Source organism: Equus quagga, chromosome 5 (genome assembly GCF_021613505.1).
Source record: "Equus quagga isolate Etosha38 chromosome 5, UCLA_HA_Equagga_1.0, whole genome shotgun sequence".
NCBI lineage: Eukaryota > Metazoa > Chordata > Mammalia > Perissodactyla > Equidae > Equus > Equus quagga.
The window spans coordinates 11579832-11604681 of record NC_060271.1 but is presented as its reverse complement, the minus strand read 5'-3'; the positions used below and the strand labels follow the sequence as shown (position 1 = coordinate 11604681).

The 24850-nt window shown below is 37.4% G+C and overlaps 1 pseudogene; it reads left to right on the top strand.

Annotated features, from left to right (window-relative positions):
• Window positions 1–24850, top strand: part of LOC124239207 (cytochrome P450 4B1-like) — a 94996-nt pseudogene that overhangs the window by 33324 nt on the left and 36822 nt on the right.

Genomic DNA, 24850 nt, shown 5'->3' with positions numbered 1-24850 from the left:
GTGGTCTCTTACTTACTTGGCCTAGAGTAATTTAGTCCCTTTGCTCTTCCCCTCCTAAATTATTATTTTCACTTCTTGTTCCAACTTGTGTTATGAGTTTGTAGTTAGAGTGATAAGATCGTCTTTGCTTTGGTAGTTTCCTTACCTTTATCCTAATGCTATAGTTGAATATTTGCTATCCTATTCTGGTTCTATTTATCTGTCTCCCTACTCTGTGGTTTGTGACCCCTTTCTCCCTTTTTTCTTTTTCCAGGTATGAGAGCCTTCTTGAGGATTTCTTGTAGTGGAGGACTTTCAGTTACAAATTCCTTTAACTTTTGTTTGCCTGGAAAAGACTTCATTTCTCCCTCATACCTGAAGGATATTCTTGCTGGATAGAGTATTCTTGGCTGAAGATTTTTATCTTTTAAAGCTTTGAATATGTCACTCCATTCTCTCCTAGCTTGTAAGGTTTCTGCAGAGAAATCTGCTGAAAGTCTGATAAGGGCTCCCTTCTAGGTAATTCTCTTATTTCATGCAGCCCTGAGCATTCTTTCTTTGTCATTCCTTTTTGCCATTTTTACTACTATATGCCTTGCAGTAGGTCTTTTTACATTGACAAATCTAGGAGATCTGAAAGCTTCCTCTACACACATTTCTCCCTCAATCCCTAGATTTGGGAAGTTCTCTTCTATAATTTCTTTAAGCACACTTTCTGCTCCATTTTCCTTTTCTACATTCTCGGGAATTCCTATGATCCTTAAATTCTTTCTCCTCATTGAATCTGCTATCTCTCTAATACTTTCCTCATTCCTTTTAATCCTTAGTTCTCTTCCTTCCTCTGTCTGGAGCATTTCAGCCTGTCTATCTTTAATTATGCTAATTTGCTCTTCTATGGAGTCTACCCGGGCATTCAGGGAATTTGTATTCTGTTTTATCTGGTCCATTGTGTTTTTCATCTCTAGTAATTCTGTTTGATTCTTCTTTATGATTTCAATCTCTTTCGTGAAGTAACTCCAGAACTTGGCTTGTTTCTCTATCTTTCTCTCTACCTCATTGAGTTTTTTGATTATAGCTGCTCTGAACTCATTTTCATTTAGTTTACCTAATTCCAAGTCCTCAGGACTTCATTCTATGTTTTTATTGTTTTCCTTCTCGTCCAGGGCTTTTATAAATTGCTGGATGGTAGAGGAGCAGTTTTTCACATGGTGGTAGAATTAGGTTGCAGTTACCGCCTGTCGCCACTAGATGGGGGTCGAGCGCCGCGTGTTCTGAGCTCGCAGCCTTTGGGCAAGCTGGCGGTGCCTAGTGTGCTTTGCCGGCGCGGGGGTGGGGTGGTTTCTCTCTCCCGCTGACCTGGATTCGATCAGTTCTGTTCTCTGGTCTCCCGCCCTGCTTTTATGGGGTCCCCGTGCACAGAAGCTTTCCCCCATCAGCGGGTTTCCACTGTACCAGCGGCGGGAGTCCTAGACGATCCCCTGGTCACGCGGCCCCTCCACCGCTCCTTCCCGGACCCGCACGGCAATCCCGTTTTCTAGGGGATGGAGCGATGTTCTCTCTTACCCTGTTCCAGCACCTCCGAGGTGGGCAGTAGGGGCTCCGTCTTCTGTCTTTTGATACTGTAGGTCTCTGAGTCCTGGCATTAGGTTCATTAGCTGAAATTCAGGTGTTTTTTTTTTTTCAGTCCTTTGTTGTACTTTGGAGGGGAGAGAGTCCCGGGTCAGCTCACCCCGCCATTTTGCTCCACCCTTGCTTTACTTTCTTTGCCTTTTTCATGGAATATCTTTTTCCATCCTTTCACTTTCAGTTCGTGAGTGTCTTAGGTCTGAAGTGTGTTTCTGTAGGCAGCATGTACATGGGTCTTGTTTTTTTATTCCACTGGCCACCTTATGCTTTTTTTTTTAGATTTTTAAAATTTTTCTCTTTTCATCCCCAAAGCCTCCTGATACATAGTTGTGTATTTTCAGTTGTGGGTCCTTCTAGTTGTGGCGTGTGGGACGCCGCCTCATCATGGCTTGATGAGCAATGCCATATTCGTGACCAGGATTTGATCTGGTGAATCCCTGGGCTGCTGCAGTGGAGCACGCAAATTTAACCACTTAGCCACAGGGCCGGCCCCCACCCTGTGCCTTTTGATTGAAGCATTTAGTCCATTGACATTTAAAGTAGCTATTGATAAATATGTATTTATTGCCATTTTGTTACTTTTTTTTCTGGGTGTTTTAGTAGTTCTTCTCTGTTCCTTTCTTCTTCTCTTGCTCTCTTTTCTTGTGGTTTGATGGCTTTCTTTAGTGATATGTTTAATTTCTTTTGTCTTACTTTTTTGTGTACTTATTACAGGTTTCTGATTTGTGATTACCATGAGGATCTTATATAATATTTTATGTATATAACAGTCTATATAGAATTGATAGACTCTTTAGCCTGACCTCTTTCTAAAAGCTCTACTTTTTCACTCCCCTCCTCTCATATTTTATTTTTTGAAATCATATGTAGTCTCTTGTTTAGTGCGTCTATCCATTACCCTCTGATCATTGAAATAGGTGATTTTAGTACATTTTTCTTTTAGCATTCATATTATCTTCACAAGTAGTTGATCTGCTACCTTTACTATATTTTTACCTTTACAAGTGATTTATTGCCTGGGGTTTTTTGGGGGGTTTTTTTTTGATAATTTTTTAAATCTCTATTTGTGGTCATTGCTTTCCCACTTGAGTAAGTCCCTTCAGCATTTCTGGTAGAACTGGTTTCTTGGTAATAAACTGCTTTTATTTTTGCTTGTCTGGGAAGCTCTTTATCTCTCCTTCTATTCTGAATGACAACCTTGCTGGATAGAGTATTCTTGGCTATAAGTTTTTTCCTTTGAGCACTTTAAATAGTCATGCCACTCTCTTCTCGCCTGCAGGGTTTTGTCTGAGAAGTTGGCTGAAAGCCTTATGGGATTTCCTTTGTATGTCACAGGTGGCCTTTCTCTAGCTGCTTTTAGGATTGTCTCTTTATCTTTAATTTTGGACATTTTAATTATAATGTGTCTTGGTGTGGACCTCTTTGGGCTTATCTTGTTTGCAGCTCTCTGTGTATCCTGTACTTGGATGTCTGTTTCCATCCTTAGGTTAGGAAAATTTTCATCTAATATTTCTTCAAATAAATTTTCTGCCCCTTTGTCTCTCTCTTCTCCTTCTGGGACACCTATAATATGAATGTTAACGTGCTTGATATTGTCCTAGAGTTTCCTTAGATTGTTCTCATTCTGTCTAATTCTTTTTTTTTTTTTTCATGTTCAGCTTGGGTGATTTCCTCTAGTCTTTCATCTAGCTTGCTGATCCATTCTTCTGCATCCTCTACTCTGCTATTGAGTCCCTCTAGTGCATTTTTCATTTCCAGCGTTGTAGTCTTCATTTCTGATCGGTTCTTTTTTATATCTTCTAGTTCATTGCTGATGAACTCATTGTGTTCATCCAGTCTTCTCCTAATATCTGTGAGCATCCTTATGAGATTTGGTTTAAACTCTTTGCTGAGTAGTGAGCTTATTTCTGTTTCATTTAATCCTTTTTTCTGGGGTTTCATCCTCTTCCCTTGCTTGGAGTGTATTCCTTTGCCTCCTCATTATGGCTCTTTCTCTGTGCTTATTTCTATGTATTAGCTGAGTCAGCTATGTCTCCTGATCTTGGAGAAGTGGCCTTATGTATGAGACACCTTATGAGGCCCAATAATGTGCTTCCCTCTCATCACCAGTCCAAATGATCCAGGAATGACCCCTTTGTGGGCTACTTGTGTCCTTCTTCTGTGTCAGGGTTGCTCTTAATGCAGGTACCCAGGGAATCTAGTCTTTCCTTCCCTGGCCAGCTGTTTGTAAGTCTGGTTTGGAGAGCCTCAGCATCATTGGCTACAAAATCTATCAGCACACTCTTTTTGCAGTTTTCCTCTTAATGGGGTTGGTACCCAGTGTAGCTGGTTGCTGGGCTCAAAGGCTTACAGTTGCTGTAGTCCTCAGGCCTACAAGGCTGTTGTCAGTTCTCTTAGGATTGCAGCTGAGTGGGGCTAGCCCTAGGCATGGGAGCACTCAATTGTTTCAGGCTTTGGAAGGTGGGGCTGATCCTGTTTATGCCTATTTGTGAAGCACAGGTCTTCTGCTGCTGATCAGCCTCACCCCCCCACAGGACCACACACACTGTCAACACAGTCCTGGTCCATGCACACTTCACAACTCCCTGGAGCACACCCTGATGCCCCACTGCTGAGGCCCCCACCTCTCCACCAGTGCCACCCACAGTTCACCAGGTCCTCACACAGTCCTTGCCCCACAGAGGTAGACAGACCACCTGCCTCTAAAGGATCAAGGCACCTAGTCAATGCAGGCTGAAAAGTAGCCTGAGAACTTGCTGTTGGGTGGGGCGGGTCCCTGGGGCAGGCTACCTGCCCTGGCTGAACTGGATTAAATCTGTGCTCTAGTGGGTGTGGCCGACCCCTGGGCTAACAGGCCAAGGGAGGAACCTCAATGGAGTCCACTGGGGTCTGTGTCAACATGCCTGAACCTGGTAGAACAATGGCCCCCACCAGTATCTCAGTCTCCAGAGAGGTCCCTCCTCTCGCCAAGATGCCCCAGAGCCCACCAGGTGAGTCTCGTTTCACCAGAGGGCTGTCAGCCTCTTCTCTGGTGACTTTAGGTTGCTGAAATGGTGAGTTTGTGCGTGGGCGCTTTAAGACCCAGGTCCTTTCAGCTTTTGTCTGATAGCTTTTCTGGGAGTATCCTTGCTGTAGTTAATAGCCAGCAAATCCAGACAGTAAGATCCTCATCTCAGTTGTGCTGAGTCTGAAGGATGCTCATAGCAGTATCGGCACCCACTCAGGATCTCACTCCTCCAGAGAGGGCTGCATACCTTAGGGTGGTTCCCGCCTGGTCAGCTGAGAGGTTTGCTGCCCCTGAAGGTGGCATTTTTGCTCTCCAGCAGGAATTTCTGCCTCTTCCACCTTAGTCAGGACTGTCCCTTGTTGCAGGGGTTCTTTTTATCCAGTTTTCAGTTTTCTATCCAGGGTAATTTTTCCAAAAGTAGTTGTAACCTGGTTGTGTTCGTGGGGGGAGATGAGTTCAGAGTCTGCTTATGCCACCATCTTGACAATATCTCTCCTATTTTGGCCATTCTAGTAGATGTGTATTGGTATCTCATTGTTATTGCTTTTAAAATTATTTTGTCATGGTCACATTGGTTTATAACATTGTGTAAATTGCCGGTCAACATTATTACATTTCAGACTTTGTATAGACTGCCTTGTGTTCACCACCAAAAGTCTAGTTTCCATCTGTCACTATACGTATGTGCCCCTTCACTACTTTCACCTTACCCCTACGCTTGGGTTACTTCCAAGTCCTGGCTATTGTGAATAATGCTGCACTGAACATGGGGGTGCATATATCTTATCAAATTAGTGTTTTCATGTTCTTTGGATAAATACACAGAAATGGAATCACTGAATCATATGGAATTTGTATTTTTATTTTTTTGAGAAATCTCTACACTGATTTCCATAGTGGCTCAGGGTTGCATTTTTATGGACAGTGAATGAGGTTTTCCTGTTCTCCACATCCTTTCAACACTTATTTCTTTTCTTTTTAATAATAGCCCTTCTGAAGGTTTGAGGTGCTTTGTCATTGTAGTTTTGATTTGCATTTCCCTAATAATTAGTGATGTTGAATATCTTTTATGTACCTGTTGGCCATCCATATATCTCCTTTGGAAAAATATCTGTTCTTACCATTTCTTTTATTGAGTTGTTCACTTTTTTGTTGCTGATTTTTATGAGTTCTTTATATATTTTGGAAATCAACCCCTTGTCAAATATATGATTTGCAAATATTTGTTCCCAGTTGGTGGGTTGTGTTGTGATTTGTTGAAGGTTTCCTTGGCCATACAGAAACATTTTACCTTGATATAGTCCCATTTGTTTATTTTTTTGTTTCCCTTGACTGAGGAGACTCTGTATTCAAAAAGATACTGCTAAGACCAATTTCAGAGAGCATGCTGCCTATGTTTTGTTCTAGTTTATGGTTTCAGGTCTTACATTCAAGTCTTTGATCCATTTTGAGTTATTTTTTGTATATGATGTAAAAGAATGGTTTGCTTTCATTTTTTGCGTGTGACTGTCTTGTTTTCCCAGCACCATCTATTGAAGAGACTTTCCTTTCTCCATTGTATGTTCTTGGCTCCTTTGTCAAAGATTAACTGCCTTTGGATGTGTGGTTTTATTTATGGACTCTCAATTCTGCTCTGTTGATCTGCTTTTGTGCCAGTACCATGCTAATTTGATTACTGTAGCTTTGTAGTATATTTTGATTCAGGGAGTGTGATACCTCCAGCTTTGTTCTTCTTTCTCAAGGTTTCTTTGACTCCTTGGGGTCTTTTGTTGTTCCATATAAATTCTGGATTCTTTGCTCAATTTCCATGAGAAATGTCATTGGGATTCTGATTGGGATTGCATTGAATCTGTAGATTGCTTTAGGCAATATGGACATTTTAACTATGTTTGTTCTTCCAATCCATGAAAATGGAATATCTTTCCATTTCTTTATGTTTTCTTCAATTTCTTTCAATAATGTCTTATAGTTTTCAGTGTATAGGTCTTTTGCCTCTTTGGTTAGATTTATTCCTAAGTATTTTATTCTTTTTATTGTGATTGTAAATGGGAATGTATTCTTGATTTCTCTTTCTGCTAGTTTGTTATTGGTGTATAGAAATTCAACTGATTTTTTATGTTGGTTTTGTACGCTTCAACTTTCCTGCATTCGTTAATTGTTTCTAATAGTTTTTTTGGTGGATTCTTTTGGGTTTCCTATATATAGAATCATATCGTGTCATCTGCAAGGAGTGGCAGTTTTAATTCCTCCTTTCCAGTTTAGATACCTTTTATTTCTATTCCTTGCCTAAGTTCCATGACTGAAACTTCCATTATCATGTTAAATAAGAGTGTCAAAAGTGGGCAGCCATGTCTTCTTCCTGTTCTTAGAGAAATAGCTTTTAGTTTTTCACTGTTGAGTATTATATTGGCTGTGGGTTTGTCACATATCACCTTTATTGTGTTTAGGTACTTTCCTTTTATACCCCTTTTATTGAAAGTTTTTATCATAAATGGATGTTGGATCTTATCAAATGTTTTCCTTGCATCATTTGAGGTGATCATATGATATTTACTCTTCATTTTGTTAATCTGGTGTATCACATTAATTTCTGGATGTTGAACTATCTCTGCATTATTGGAATAAATCTTACATGATGGTAGTGTATGATTTTTTAAATCTATTCTTGTATTTGATTTGCTAATATTTTGTAGAGGGCTTTCACATCTATGTTTATCACTGATACTGGCCTATAATTTTCCTTTTTTGTGTTGTTATTGTCTGTTTTTCATAAGAGGATAATGTTGGTCTTGTAAAATGAATTAGGAAGCATCTCATCCTCTTCAATTTTTTTGAAGAGTTGAGAAGATAGGTCTTAAATCTTTGAATGCTTGGTAGAATTCACCAGAGAAGCCATCTCATCCTGGAATTTTGTTTTTTGGAAAGTTTTTGTATATTATTTGAATCTACTTGATATTGGTCTATTCAGATTCTCTATTCCTTCCTGATTCAGTTTGGGGAGGTTGTATTATGAGATTCTATGAATGTATCCATTTCTTCTAGGTTATCCAATTTGTTGATTTATAGCTTTTGTTTTGCATTCTCTTATAGTCTTTTGTATTTCTGTAGTATTTGTTGTAATTTCCCCTCTTTCACTTCTGTTTATTTATTTGAGCATTCTCTCTTTTTTCCTTATTGAGTCTAGCTAAGGTTTTGTCAAATTTTTTGTCTTCTCAAAGAACCAGCTCTTAGTTTCATTGATTCTTTCTATCATTTTTTAAATCTCTATTTCATTTATTTCTCCTCTGATTTTTATTATTTCCTTCCTTCTACTGACTTTGGGCTTCATTTTCCTTCTTTTTCTCATTCTTTTATGTATGTTGCTAGATTGTTTATTTGACATTATTCTTGTTTCTTGATGTAGGCCTGTATTGCTATAAAGTTCCCTCTTAGTACCACTTTTGCTGCACCCCTTAGGTTTTGGTATGTTGTGTTTTCATTCTCAATTGTCTCCAGGTATTTTTTTTAAATTTCTCCTTTGATTTCTTCATTTCTCTAATAGTTGCTCTGTAGCATGTTTAGTCTCCACATATTTGTGACTTTTCCAGCTTTCTTCTTGTAGTTCATTTTGTTTTGTACCGTTGTGGTCAGAAAGGATGCTCGGTATGATTTAAATCTTTTTAAATTTATTGAGGCTTTCTTTCTCAAAGTGTGGTCTGTGTTTGAGAGTGTTCCACGTGCATTTGAGAAGAAGGTGTGTCTGCTGCTTTGGGTGGACTGTTCTACACACACATCTATCAAGTCCATCTGACCTAGTGATTCATTTAAGGCCACTGTTCCCTACTTGACTTTCTCTCTGGATGATCTATCCATTGATATTAGTGGGGTACTAAAGTCCCCTACTGTTACGTGTCACTGTCACTTTCTCCCTTTACTTCTGTTAATAGTTGCTTTACATACTTTGGTGTTTCCGTGTTAGGTATTAATATTAGCATTAATAAGTGTTGTGTTCTTGGTGGAACGTCCCTTTTGTCATTACGTAATGTCCTTCTTTGTCTTTTATTATCTTTTCTGGCTTGAAATCTGTTTTCTATGTTATAAGTATGGATACATTTGTTTTCTTTTGGTTGACATTTGCTTGGAGTATTGTCTTCCATTCCTTTCATCTTTCCATCCCTCATTTTCCACTGTGAACCCATGTCAGTCTTTAGAGCTGAGATATGTCTCCTGGAGGCAGCAAATTGCTGAGTGTTTTTTTTTTAATCCAGCCAGCCAGTCTGTGCCTTCTGATTGGTGAATTCAGTCCATTTATATTTACATTTGAGGTGACTATTGATATATGAGGGCTTAATTCTGCCATTTTATCTTTGTTTTCTGGTTGTTCTATATTCCATTGTTTCTTTTACCTTGTATTTATGTTTGCCATTTAAGTTTGGAGGTTTTTTGTGGTGGTTTTCTCAGTTTTATCTTTATAATTTGTGACTCCATTCTGATTCTTTGTTTTGCAGTTACCATGAGGTTTGCAGTTACCAAGATCTCATAAATGAGATAGTCCTTTTTCAGCTGATACCATTTCATCTCCGTTAGCCTATGAAGGGTCTGTCCTTTTCCTCTTCCCCTTCTATGATTTTGTTGTCACAAATTATTCTGTTTTATTATGAATTTGTGACCAGATGGAATTGATGGCATTATTTTAGATACTTTCTTTCCCTTTAGGCTTTTTTTTTTTTTATAATTGTTTACTAGCCAATTCTGATATTGAGTTGCAATTTTCTGATTCTGTCTATTTACCAGGTTGCTGAAAGCTTTGTAAACCTTTGCCTTCTTTTTCTGGTAGGAGGGCTCCTTTCAACATTTCTTCTAGGGCAGGTCGATTCAGAATGAACTCTCTCAACTTTGTCTGGGAAAACTTTTATTTCTCCTTTATATCTGAAGGATAACTTTGCTTGATAGTGTATTCTTGGATTATTCTTTTTGTCTTTCAATATTTTGAATATTCCATTCTCTCTTAGCCTGGAGGGTTCCTGCTGAGAAATCTGTTGATAGCCTGATGGGAGTTCCTTTGTACGTTATTTTCTTTTCTCTTGCTTCCCTTGGTGTTATTTCTTTGTCATTGACTTTTGATAGTTTTAATATTATATGCCTTGGAGAAGGTCTTTTTGTGTTCAGATAATTAGGAGTTCTATTAGCTTCATGTACTTGGATAGCCAGTGTCTTCCCTAGGTTTGGAAAGTTCTCAGCTATTATTTCTTTGAATAAGTTGTCTGCTCCTTTCTCTCTTCTCTTTCTGAGACACTATTATCCCTATGTTACTCTCCTAATTGAGTCAAATGTTTCTCATAGTATTTCTTCATTTTTTTTGAATCTTAGTCCTCTCTCCTCTTTGACCTGTTTCACCTAGATTTCTGTCTTCAAGCTCACTGATTCTCACTTCCATATGGTCTGCTCCTTCTTATTGTTCTCTACTTTATTTTTCATCTTATTAGTTGTTTTCTTCATTTCCAGAATTTCTGTTTGTCTTTTTTTTTAGACTGTCACTCTCTTTGGTGAAGTACTCCTTCTGTTCATTAATTTTTTTGCTGAGTTCTAAATGTGGCTGTCTGAGTTTTCTTGCAACTCATTGAGTCTCTTCATGACAGTTATTTTGAATTCTCTGTCAGTTAGATTGTAATCTTCTGTGACTTTGAGTTTGGTTTCTGGAGTTTTCATTTTCTTTCTGTGCTATTGTGTTACCATAGCACAGTAGTTCTTCATGGTACTTGATGAGTTGATCATCTGCCAGCTCATTTGTGGTAGTAACCACCTTTCTTATTTGGGTACGGCCTTGGTTACTTTGATTCTAAGCTGCTTCTGGTTGTGTTTGAGAGCCTGCACTTTCCACCCTCCACTGCCCCTGCTAGGGAGATCATCAGAGCCTTCCATGTGCTGTTTGTGCCTCTGAGGTTGCTGGTCCCTTGCTGCTTATGATGTTGCTTCAGTCTCAGGTGTCACCACTGAGTTCATCAGGCTGTGAGCATTTCTGCTGCTTTCAGGGTTGCGTGGGTTTCATGTTCTCTCACTGGCTCTCCATGGGCTCAGATGCTGCTACCCAGTGCAGCACCCATGCTACTGTTCCTGGGATGTTGGGAGTTGCTGGCTGCACCACTGTCAGGGGTGCTGGGTTCATGGATGTTGTTCTTGCTGCCAGTGGCTTAGGTTTACAGGGACGTATCTGAAGCCTCCATTGCTGTTAGAGCCAGTGTTAGAGGTCCTGCCACTGGGGCTGTGTCATGGGTTCTGCTGTGGTTCCTGAAGCCTCAGGTCTCAGGTTTCACCTGCTATTGCAAGGGGGAGCAGATGCTAAGTAGGGAGTGGTTGTCATTGCTGGTGCTTATGCAGCCTCTGATAGGTGGAACAAGCCAGTGTGTTTGAAAATTCAGGTCAGAGCACCCTGCCCCACCCAGGAAAATCCACGTTTTGTATAGTATCCCCAGTGTTGGAAAGAGTGGGAGCAGGGACTGAGCTGTGAGTGCCAGGTCTGCCCCTGCAGCTTCTGTTTGCAGTCAGGTGTGCCTGTGTGAGTACCTGCATTTTGGATGGCTGCTGGCAGGGAGAGGGAGGAGGTTGTTCCCCTAGTTCTACTGCCTCCTGGAGTTCAAGTCCAGCCATCCTCAGACATATAGATGCATGGATGTCTTAGGCGTTCTGTTGTGCCATGTAAGGAATCTTTCATTGGTCAGTGGATGTCCGGTTGGTTGTAAACTTAGAGGGGAGAGACAAAGGGAATAACTCTCCACCATAATGCTGACATCAAAATCATCATTGTGGGGGCCAGCCCCGTGGCCAAGTGGTTAAGTTCGCATGCTCCACTTCAGTGGCCCAGGGTTGCACTGGTTCGGATCCTGGGCATGGACATGGCACTGCTCATCAGGCCATGTTGAGGTGGCATCCCACATGCTACAACTAGAAGGACCCACAAAGAAAATAATACAACTATGTACTAGGGGGATTTGGGGAGAAAAAGCAATAAAAAAGATTGACAACAGTTGTTATCTCAGGTGCCAAACTTAGAAAAGAAAAAAAAAAAGAGGTTGCTGCAGTCATCCAGGCATGAGATGACAGTGGTTTGAAAAACATTCATCATTGCTTTTAATTACGTCACCCTCATGACATATGATGTGGAGCATCTTTTCATATGCTTATTTGCTATCTGTATATCTTCCTTGGTGAGGTGTCTGTTGAAGTCTGGTACAGTTTTTAATCTGGTTGTGTTTTTTTCTTATTGTTGAATTTTAAGACTTCTTTGTATATTTTGGATAACAGTCCTTTATCAGAAGTTTCTTTTGCAAATATTTTCTCCCAATATGGAGCTTGTCTTTTTATTCTCTTGACTGTGTCTTTTGCTGAGCAGTTTTTAATTTTAATGAAATTCAGCTTATCATTTTTTTTTTTTTTTGCTCTCTTATGGATTATGCTTTTGGTGTTGTATCTAAAAAGTCATTGCCACACCCAAGGTCACACAGATTTCCTCTGTTATTTTCTAGGTATTTTACTGTTTTACAGTTTGCATTTAGGTCTATGATACATTTGTGCTGGAAAAGGAAAAGACTATCCCTTCTCCATTAAATTGCTTTTGTTCCTTTGTCAGAGATCAGTGGCTGTATTTGTGTAGGTCTATTTTGGGGGCTTCTATTTTGTTCCGTTGATCTATTTGTGTCTTTTTTCACCAATTCCAGACTGTCTCAATGACTGTAGTTTTAGAGTAAGTCTTAAAGTCGGGCAGTCAGCCCTCCAACTTTGTTTTTCTCCTTAAATAGTGTTTTGGCTCTTCTGGGTCTTTTGCCTTTCCACACAAACTTTAGAATCAGTTTATTAATATGCACAGAATAACTTGTTGGATTTTTTTTTCATTGCATTGAATCTCTAAGTCAGGAAGAACATAATATTGACTCTTCCCATCCATGTACATGGAATATCTCTCAATTTATTTAGATCTTTTTTTATTTCTTTCATCAGAGTTTTGTAGTTTCCCTCTTATAGGTCTTGTACATATTTTATTAGATTTATACCTATGTACTTCTTTTTTTGGTGTTAGTGTAAATGATATCACCTTTTTAATTCCGAATTCTAATTATTGATTGGTAGTATATAAGAAAGATTTTGACCTTTGTATATTCACCTTGTATCCTGCAACTTTGCTATATTTGTTTCCTAGTTCCATTTCATCTAGGTTGTGAAATTTGCGGGAATAGAATTGTTCATAATATTTCTTTATTATCTTTTTAATGTTCATAGCATTAGTAGTGATGGCCCCTTTTTATATCTGATGTTATTAATTTTTATCTCTGTCCTTTTTTTCTTAGTTAACTTGGCAAGAGACTTATCAATTTTATTGATCTTTCCAAAGAACTAGCTGTTGGTATCATCGATTTTATCTCTCTTTTTTTGTGAAGAGGATTGGCCCTGAGCAAACATCTGTTGCTAATCTTCCTCTTTTGTTTGGGTAAGATTGTGCCTGAGCTAACATCTGTACCAATCTTTCTCTATTTTGTATATGAGATTTTATCTCTTGACTTACTATTTTCAATTTCATTGCTTTCTGCTCTAATTTTTTAAAGTGTTTTCTTTTCTTTTCCTTACTTCACATTTAATTCATTCTTCTTTTTCTAGTTTCCTAATGTCAAAGCCTAGATTATTGAATTTAGTTCTTTCTTCTTTTCTAATATATTCATTCAATGCTACAAATTTCCCCCTAAGCACTGCTTTCACTGCATTCCACAATTTTTATCAGTTGTATTTTAACCTTTGTTTAGTTCAAAATATTTTGAAAAATTCTCTTGAGACTTCTTTCTTGACCCATGTGGTATATAGAAGTTTACTCTCCAAATATTTTGAAGTTATACAACTATGTTTCTGTTATTGATTTCTGTTTCATTGTGATCTGAGAGCATACTTTGTATGATTTCTGTTACTTTACAACTTTGGGTATGTTTTATGGAATGTGGTCTCTCTTGGTGAATGTTCTGTGTGAACTTTAGAAGAAGGTGTACTGTGCTGTTGTTGGATGAGGTATTCTATAGATGTGGATTAGATCAAGTTGATTGATGATGCTGTTCAACTCAACTATGTCCTTGCTTGTTTTCTCCCTGCTGGGTCACTCTCATATGATGGAAGGGCATTGAAGTTTCCAACTATAAGAGCAGATTCATCTATTTCTCATTATAGTCCTAGTAGTTTCCACCCCACGTATTTTGACACTCTGTTGTTAGACACAGTCACATTAAAGCTTGTTGTCTTCGTGGAAAATTGACCCCTTTATCATAATGTAATGCCCTTCCTTATCCCTAATAATTTTTATTTTTCCATAATCTGTTCTGTGTGAAATTAATATAGTTACTCCAGATTTATTTTGGTTAGGTAGCATGTTATATCTTTCTCTATGCCTTTACTTTTTAAACATTTTTTTGGTGAGGAAGATTGGCTCTGAGCTAACATCTGTTGCCAACCCTCCTCTTTTTGCTTGAGGAAGATTGTCACTGAGCTAGCAACTGTGCCAGTTTTCTGCTGCTTTATATATGAGAAGCCACCACAGTGTAGCTTGATGAGGAGTGTGTAGGTCTGCTCCTGGAATCCTAACCCACACACACTGGGCCGCCAAAGTAGAGCATGTGAAATTAATCATTACACTACTGGGCTGGCTCTTATCCCTGTACTTTTAATCTATATGTATCTTTATATTTAAAGTGGGTTTATTGTAGAAAATATATTGTTGGGTCTTGTGTTTTTATCCACTCTGACAGTCTCTCTCTTTTAATTGGTGCATTAAACCATTGATGTTTAAAGTGATTGTTAATATAGTTGGATTAATAGCTACCATATTTGGAATACTTGCCATTTGTTTCTCTGTAAAAAATATCTTCCAGTCTTTTTTTCCTTCTCTGGTTTTAATGGAGCATTTTATATAATTTCACTTTTATCCTTTCTTAGCATATAAATTACGCTTATTTTTAGCCCATGAGTTTGCAATATATATTTACAACTAATCCAAGTTCATTTTCAAATAATACTTACAAGTACCTTATAACAGAGTATTCCCAATTCCCAATTATTCTCCTATCCCTTATAAAATTGTTGTCATTTATTTCACTTATCAATAACCTATAATCACTAGACACATTGTTGTTATTATTATTGTGAACAAAGTGGTATCTGTTAGATCCTTTAAAAATAGGAAAAATAAAAGATTTTATTTTGCCTTCATTTATTCCTTCTTTAAGGCTCTTCTTTCCTTTGTGTAGATCTAAGCTTTTGACCTATATCATTTTTCTTCTTTCTAAAGAACTTCTTTTACTATTTCTTGTAAAGCCAGTCTAATGATACAAATTCTCTATTTTTGTTTGTCTAAGAAAGTCTTTATTTCTCCTTCACCTTTAAGGGTAATTTTGCAGAATTCCAAGTTGGTGAGTTTTTCTGTCAATACTTCAGGTGTTTTACTACACTCTCTTCTTGTTTGCCAGGTCTTTGGAGAGATGCTCAAAGTAATTCTTATCCTTCCTCCTGTAAATGTAAGGCATTTTCTTCCTGTAAACATGACATTCCTGTAACTTTCAAGATTTTCTTTTTGTCTGTGATCTTCTGCACTTTGAATATGATGTGTATATGTGTATTTGATTTATTTGATTAGAAGCTGATAGTCTCGGGATTTTTAAAAGAATTTCCCAGGATCAATAGTTATTTTCCCCTTGTCATTTCTTACTTTTATATTTGTGCTTTCTTCCTTTTTTTCTGATAAAGTGTACTAGTATATCTGTTATGGATTTTTTTGAAAGAGCCAGTATTTCGATTTCTTAATTTGTTTTACTGTTTTCCTGTTCTTTACCTTATTAATTTTTCTATTTTCTTTATTATTTACTTCCTTCTACTCTCATTTGGTTTACTTTATTCTTCTTTACTAGTTTTTTAGTTAGGATTTAATGTACTTATTTTCATTCTTATTGATTTTTTTTTTGCTTTGTTAATTTATTTGTGTGTGAGTGGTGTGTGTGACTTTTTAAGTTTTTTATTTTTATAGTTGTGGTAGAATACACATAATGTAAAATTTACCATCGTAACCGCTTTTAAATGTAAAGTTCAGTGGTTTTAAATACGTTCACATTGTTCTGCATTCATCACCACCATCCATCCCCATAATTCTCTTCATCTTGTAAAACTGAAATTCTATACCTATTAAACAATAACTCTCCATTCTCCCTTCCACTCAATCCCCGGCAACAACCATTATACTTTCTGTCTTTATGATTTTGACTATTCTAAGTACCTCGTATAAGTGGCATCATATGGCGTTTGTCTTTCTGTGACTGGTGTTTTCATTTAGCCTGTCCCCAAGGTTCATCTGTGTTGTAACATACATCAGAATTTCCTTTCTTTTTAAGGCTGAAAATATTACATTGTATGTATATACCACATTTTGTTTATCCGTTCATCCATTGATGGATAATTGAGTTTGCTTCCATATCTTAGCTATTGAGAATAATGCTGATGTGAACATGGGCGGACAAATATCTCTTTGAGACTCTACTGTCAGTCCTTTTGTGTATATACCCAGAAGTAAAATTGCTGGATCATATGATAATTCTATTTTTAATTTGTTGAGGAACTGCCATACTGTTTTTCATAGACTGTACTAGTTTTCACTTTCACCAATGGTGCACGTGTTCTAATTTCTCCACATCCTTGTCAACACTTCCTAGAGGGTGTGAGGTGGTATCTCATTGTAATTTTTACTTGCATTTCCCTAGTGATCATTGATGTTGAACATCTTTTCATGTGCTTATTGGCCATTTGCATTATCTTCTTTGGAGAAATGTCTATTCAATTCCTTGGCTTCTTTGTGAATAGGGTTGTTTGGTTTTTGTTGTTGAGTTTTAGAAGTTTTCTATATATTCTGGATATTAATCCATTACCAGATATACGATTTGCATATATTTTATTTCATTCTGTGGGTTGCCTTTTTACTCAGTTGCTACTATCTTTTCATGCACAAAAACTTTTAATTTTCATGAAATCTGATTTTCTATTTTTTTTTTGTTGTTGTTACCTGTGCCTTATGTCTCATATACAAGAAATTCTGGCCAAATTCACTATTGTGAAGGTCTTGTCCTATGTTTTCTTCTAAGATTTTTTTTCATATTTATTGAGGTCATAATGATTTATACCATTGTGTAATCTCAGGTGTACATTATTATTATCAGTTTCTGTTTAGACTGCATCATACTTACCACCAATAGTATAAATTTTATCAATCACCATACATATGTACACCCTTAACTCTTTCTCCCACCTCCAGCCCCCTTCCCCTCTGATAACCATTAATCTGTTCTATTTACCCATATGTTTGTTTATCGTCTATATATGAGTGAAATCATATGGTGTTTGTCTTTGTCTGGCTCGTTTTGCTTAACATCATACCCTCAAGGTCGACCATGTAGTTGCAAATGGAACAATTATGACTTTTTTATGATTGAGTAGTGCTCTATTTTATATATATACACCATATCTTCTTTATCCATTCATCTGTTAATGGGTATTTAGACTGCTTCCAAGATTTGCTATCATGAATAACGGGGTGATGAACATATCTTTTCGAATTCTTGTTTTCATATCCTTTGGATAAATACACAGAAGTACAATAGCTGGATAATATGGTATTTCTATTTTTAACATCTTGAGAAATCTCCACACTGTTTTCCATTGTGGCTACACCAGTTTGCATACCCACAAGCAGTGTATGAGAGTTTCCTTATCTCCACATCCTCTCCAACATTTGTTATATTTTTATCTTGGTAACCATAGCCATTCCGACTGGTGTAAGGTGATATCTCACTGTAGTTTTGATTTGCATTTCCCTAATAATTAGTGATGTTGAACATCTTTTCATGTGCCTGTTGGCCATCTGTATATCTTCCTTGGAAAAATGTCTGCTCACATCCTCTGCCCATTTTTAAATCTGATTGTTTGTTTCTGGTTGAGTTGTATGAGCTCTTTATGTATTTTGGAAATTACCCCTTATCAGATATATGATTTGCAAATATTTTCTCCTAGTTGGTGGGTTGTATTTTTGTTTCCTTCATGTTTCCAGTGCCTTGCAGAAGCTTTTTAGTCTGATGCAGTCCCATTTGTTTATTTTTTCTTTTATTTCCCTTGCCTGAGGAGTCATGATATTGGAAAAGCTGCTACTAAGACCAAAATCAAAGAGTATACAGCCTATATTTTCTTCTAGGACTTTTATGGTTTCCTGTCTTACATTCAAGTGTTTAATTCACTTTGAGTTAATTTTCATGTATGGTCTAACATAGTGGTCTACTTTCATTCTTTTGCGTGTTGGCTGTCAGCTTTCCCAAAACAGTTTATTGAAGAGACTTTCCTTTCTCCATTGTATGTTCTGGGCTCCTTTGTCGACGATTAGCTGTCCATAGATGTGTGGTTTTATTTCTGGTCTTTCAATTCTGTTCCATTGATCTGTTTGTCTATTTTTGTGCCAGTACTGTGCTGTTTTGATTACTATAGCTTTGTAGTATATTCTGAAGTCAGGGATTGTGATGCCTCCAGCTTTGTTCTTTTTTCTCAGGATTGCTTTTGTTGTTTAGGGTCTTTTGTTGTCCCATATAAATTTTAGGATTCTTTGTTCTATTTCTGTGAAGATTGTCATTGGGATTCTCATTGGGATTGCATTGAATCTATAGATTGCTTTAGGTAAAATGGACATTTTAACTATGTTTATTCTTCCAATCCATGTGCATGGAGTATCTTTCCATTTCTTTATGTTTTCTTCAATTTCCTTCAATAATGTTTTGTAGTTTTCAGTGTATAGGTTTTTCACCTCTTTGGTTACATTTATTCCTAGATATTTTATTCTTTTTGTTGTGATTGTAAATGGGATTGTATTCTTGAGTTCTCTTTCTGTTAGTTCATTATTACAGTACAGAAATTCAACTGATTTTTGTAAGTTGATTTTGTACCCTGCAACATTGCTGTAGTTGTTGATTACTTCTAGTAGTTTTCTGATAGACTCTTCAGGGTTTTCCACATATAAAATCATGTCATCTGCAAACAGTGAGAGTTTCACTTCATTGCCTATTTGGATTTCTTTTATTTATTTTTCTTTCCTAATTGCTCCGGTCAAAACCTCAAGTACTATGTAGAATAAGAGTCGTGAGAGTGGGCACCCTTGTCTTCTTCCTGGTCTTACAGGAATGACTTTCAGGTTTTCCCTGTTGAGAATGATGTTGGCTGTTGGTTTGTCATATATGGCCTTTATTATGTTGAAGTTATTTCCTTCTATACAAATTTTATTGAGTTTTTATCATAAATGAATGTTGGATCTTGTCAAATGCTTTCTCCACATCTACTGAGATGATCATGTGGTTTTTATTCCTCATTTTGTTGATGTGGTGTATCACATTGATTGATTTGCAGATGGTGAACCATCCCTTTGTGCCTGTTATAAATCCCACTTGATCATGGTGCGTGATCCTTTTAACATGTTGCTGTATTTAGTTTGCCAGTGTTGTGTTGAGGATTTTTGCCTCTATGTTCCTCAGCAATATTGGCCTGTAATTTTCCTTCATTGTGTTGTCCTTGTCTGGCTTTTGGGTCAGAGTGATGTTGGCCACATAAAGTGTGTTAGTAAGTGTTCTAGCAACTTCAACTTTTTGGAATAGTTTGAGAAGGATAGGTATGAAATCTGAATGTTTGGTAGAATTCTTCAATGAAGCCATCTGGTCCTGGACTTTTATTTTGGTGGATGTTTTGGATTACTGTTTCAATCTCTTACTTGTTATTGCTCCATTCAGCTTCTCTATTTCTTCTTCTTTCAGTTTTGGGTGGTGTATGAGCCTAAGAGTTTATCTAATTCTTCTAGATTGTCCAGTTTGTTGAAATACATTTTTTCATAGTATTCTCTTATAATCCTTTGTATTTCCATGATATTCATTCTAATTTGTCCTCTTTAATTTCTGATTTTATTTATTTCAGCTGTCTATCTTTTTTTCTTAGTGAGTCTGGCTAAGGGTTTGTAAATTTTGTTCCTCTCAAAGAACCAGCTCTTTGTTTCATTTATACTGTTTTTTGTTTTTATTTGATTTATTTCTGCTCTAATTTTTAATATTTCTCTCCTTCGGCCTACTTTGGGCTTTGTTTGTTTTTCTTTTTATAATTCTGTGAGCTGTAGCTTAAGATTGCTTACTTGAGATTTTTCTTGTTTGTTCAGATGGGTCTGTATTGCTGTGAATTTCCTTCTTGGGACTGCTTTTCCTGCATTACATATGAGTTGGTAAGGTGTATTGTCATTCTCATTTGTCTCCACATATTTTTTTATTTCTCCTTTAATTTCTTCAATGATCCATTGGTTGTTCAGTAGCATGTTGTTTAGGCTCCATGTATTTGTCACTTTCACAGCTTTATTTTTTTCAGTTGATTTTTAGTTTCATAGCATTATAGTCAGAAAAGATGCTTGATATGATTTCAATCTTCTTAAATTTATTGAGGCTTGCCTTGTTTCCCAACATTTGGTCTATCTTTGAGAATGTTCCATGTGCACTTGAAAAGAATGTGTATTCTGCTGTTTTTGTATGGAGTGTTCTACATATATCTATTAAGTCCATCTGGTCTAGTTTTCATTAAAATCCACTATTTCCTTGTTGACTTTCTGTCTGGATGACCTATCCAATGACGTAAGTGGGATATTAAGGTTCCTTACTTTTATTGTTCTGTCATTAATATCTTCTTTTAGGTTTGTTAATAGTTGCTTTATGTGCTTTGGTGCTCCTCTGTTGGGTGCATATATATTTATATGTGCTATGTATTCCTGGTGGAGTGCCCCATTTATTATATCCTGCCTCTCTGTCTGTCACTGCCTGTTTTACCTTGAAGTCTACTTTATCTGATATAAGTGTGGCGACACCTGCTTTCTTTTGTTTGACATTAGCTTAGAGTATCATCCTCCATCCCTTCACTCTGAGCTCTTTGTTTTTAGAGCTGAAATGTGTTTTCTGGAGGCAGCATATTGTTGGGACTTGTTTTTTAATCCATCCAGCCATTCTGTGTCTTTTGACTGGAGAATTCAATCCATTTACATTTTGAGTGATTATTGATGTATGAGTGCTTAATGTTGCCATTTTATCACTCATTTCCTGGTGGTTCTGTATTTCCCTTGTTTCTCATCCCATGTATTTCAGACTACCAAATCAGTTTTGCAGTTCTCTATGATAGTTTTCTCTTTATTTTTCATTTTTGTCTCTTTTTTGATTATTTGTTTAGTGGTTACCATGATGTTTGTATAAAAAAATCCCATGGATGAGATAGTCATTTTTCTGATAGCCTATTTCCTTAAACTAAGCCAATTCCCTTTCTTTCCTCTTCCCCTTCTAAGTTATTGTTGTCACAACTTATTCCATCTTGTGTTGTGAGTTTGTGGTTAAAATGAGGTGATTATATGTATTTTTTATGTTTTCCTTCCCTTTATCTTTAATGTTATAATTAAATGTTTGCTAACCTGTTCTGATAGAGAGCTGCAATTTTCTGATTTAGTCTGCCTATATATCTCCTTGCTCAAATCTTTGTACACCCTTTCTTTTTACAAGTATGAGGACCTTCTTGAGCATTTCTTATAGTGGGTGGGGGGGTCTTATGGTGATGAACTCCCTGAGCTTTTGTTTATCTGCAGAAGGTTTTATTTCTCCATCATATCTGAAGGATATTTTTGCTGTACAGAGTATTCTTGGCTGAATATTTTTGTCTTTCAGAATCTTGAATATATCATTCCTCTCTCTCCTAGTCTCTAAGTTTTCTGCTGAGAAGTCTACTGAAAGTGTGCTGGTGCTTCCTTTGTAAGGTATTTTCTTCTACCTTACCGCCCTGAATATTTTTTCTTTGTCATTGACTTTTACCAGGTTACTACTATACGCCTTGGAGAAGGTCTTTATACATTAATATAATTCAGAGTTATATTAGCTTCTTTTACTTGTATTTCCAGCTCTTTCCCGAGGTTTAAGAATTTCTCAGCTATTATTTCTTTGAACAAGCTGTGTGCTCCTTTCAACTGCCATCTCCCACTTGAATACCTATAATCCTTATATTGCATTTCCTAATTGAGTTGGATATTTCTTGGAGAATTTCTTCATTTCTTTTTAGTCTTAATTCTCTCTCCTCCTTCATCTGAAGCATTTCTATATTTGTGTTCTCCAAAGTGCTATTTCTGTCCTCCACAATATCAGCTCTGCTATCCAGGGAGTTCTTTTTTTTTTTTTTTTTTTTTTTACTTCATCTGTTGTGTTTTTCATCTCCAACATTTCTGATTGGTTCTTCTTTGTAGTTGCAATCTCTTTTGTGAAGAATTCTCTCTGCTCATTAGTTTTGTCCCTGATTTCATTGAACTGTCTGTATTTTCTTGTAATTCATTGAGTTTTTTATGATATCTATTTTTAATTCTCTGTCATTTAGATTATAAATTTCTGTGCCTTCAGAATTGATTTCTGGGTGCTCATCATTTTCCTTTTGTCTGGAGTATTAATAGATTTCTTCACACTATTTGATGGCATGGATTTGTGTCTTAATATTTTAATAGTATCTGTTTGCAGCTTCCACCTGGTGCAAATGTGGGGAAGTTAAGAGCTGTGTATTCTGAGCCTGAGGCAACCCCTTGCATCTGTGCCTGTCTTTTAGAATCTATGCTGATAGTGCCTGTCTGTGATTGCCAGTTCTCTTGCTCACAGCTGCTGCTTTTCTAACCCATGCATGAATGCTCTGGCCTATTGACTGAGCTGGAGTGCCAGGTGGGGGTAGGGGCACTTTCTTTCACCTGTGTGATCCTGGGAGCATTCTTGCTCTGCTCTTGCTATCTCGTCTCCTCAGGTGCTAGCTTGATGAAGATATCTGCACAATGTCGACTTCTGTGTGGGGCTTTCCCATGGGCTGTGAGGGAACTTGGAGAGTGAAACTGTCCCTGCAGAGAGCTACCCCTCCCCCTCTTTTCTTAGAGCGACAGGCAGTCTCACACCTTGTGTCACTGCCATTGGGGGAGGGAGAGGAGATCCCCTTATCTCCTTCCATTTCCTCTGGGGGGGCGTCAAACACCTCCACCTTCAGATGTATGGCTGCGTGAGTCTCTCAGATGTCTTTTGTATTGTGTGAATGTCTTCTGTTGGTTTATGACTATCTTTTTCATAGTATCTTGGAGGGGAGAGACAAAGGGAAGAACTCACTCTGCCATGATGCTGACATTAGGATCTAATTAGATATTTTCTCTTGATTAGGATGGATGTATATACAACTCAAATATTTACATTTGTCATTCTTTTTTGGACTATGTACAATGTGATAACAATAAATAAATCTTTTCCAGGTGAGAAAGCAAAGTGCAGAGGATCTGTTAACTACCATTGATTGTAATGAGAGAAATGGTAATAATAGTATGGAGAATAAATTATTTTTATTCTGTAATGTAGCCTTGTAGTTACAGTTAATGAAATTTTCATATAGCATTCTGAGAATATATAAATCTTTTGGACAGATAATAAAACCGTGCTGCAAAGAGCAATTTCTGGAAAAGGTGGAAAGTTGTTCAACATCTCCATTTGGCTCCTTTCTAGCCCATTTCTGCATTGAGTTAAAATTCCCCTCTTCTTTTTGTAGCAGGGTTGAGGTGGACAGCATCATTTTTCTTAAATATGCAAAGTGCCAAGCTAAGCAGAATTATTCTTTTTATTCTGGATGTGAGGAGGAAAGAGTCCAAAATTAAAATTTCACATTAACTAATGGCTGAATCCTGTATTTAAAATAAGTTATTAGGAAAGCAAACATAAATACAATAAAGCAAATAGACAAAATACATGCAGTCATTTTAGTGAACCCACCTGACCAGCTAGCATGCAAATAAAAACTTTATTCTTCTTCTACTGGCGCTTCACACTTGCTGTGTGGGGCAAGTTCTTTTCATCTCCTGTGTGTAATCTTAAATTAATCTCATAGAGTTCTCATCCATTTAAGTCACAAGAGCAGTCTCATTTCAGTAATTAAGTGTCTGGCCCAGTGTCATAATAAAAACGTCAAATTATCATCTACTTGGAGCATCTCCCCCGATCCAGCTCAGTACTTCTTTGGGTCTGGAAGCCACTGATGTGTGAGGGGTTGGGGTTGGCTTCTTCTTACTCTCCAGCTCCTCCCATTCCCACTAGCTGCTGTTTCTGAGCTTTCTAAAACTGGTCCCAGGATGGAAAGTAGATAAGGAGAAAGGAGCTGCTGCTGTTGTGATCTTGCTCTCTGACCTTGGTGGATAGTCACTTCTTTCTTTTACTCTTGATGGGAGCGTCTGTGTGTTTCTTGGAGATTCCCTCACTGGGACTTTGCAATGGTGATTCATGGGGCAAGAGAATTCTTGTCCTAGGTCCGAGTTCCTTTCAAGCTGCTTTTGCAGCTCTCTCTCCTGTGGTTTCATTGGCTCACATAACACACTGGAACATTCCTGCCTTTCCCTGCTGCTCACCCCGTCCCTCTGTCTATTCTCAGTCACAGGCTTACTATCAATCCTATGATCCCCAAACTTCAAAGTGCACGTGTCAGATCATCTAAGTGACCCTTCTGAAGACCCCTTGGCTTAGCATGGTGAGGAACACCCTCCTCCATTCCTCACCTTACTCTGGCATTCCTTTAATTTTTGTTAAATGATTTATTTTTCTCAAAACTCTTAAGCCTCCTCTTTTTAATCCTTAGCCATTGGTTACACATTCTTGATTTATATGATGAGCTAAAGTTTGCAAAGCTGGTTTTCAGAAATATCCTTAGCAAATCCTTTTCCATTACTTTAGCACTAACCTCACTTTATAATAAGGATATTTGGCACCTGTTTGGCACCTGGGAATTGAGCTGGCTAATATGCTCATGTCATCTAGTGGGAGCCACATGACTTGTAGCCAATGTCTATGAGGAAGGACTCAGTCCTGAGAGAAACCAAATCTTAGAGCCAATTCCTGGAAGAACAATTGCTTAAAGCCTGTTCTCTGAAAGGTGATACACCAATTGAAAATTTCACATATTGTGGATTCAGGAAAAAAACATTTCTAGTAGCTACTTACATAGTTTGTGAAAATTACTATTTCATGGGATGATTCCAGCACCATTGGAGGATTTTCACAGCAGCTACTCTGGAGTGAACTCACCCAGCTCAACAGGTGTTTCAAGTGTGCTTTAGATTTTACACACCAGGAAGCTTTCAAAGCCATGTGT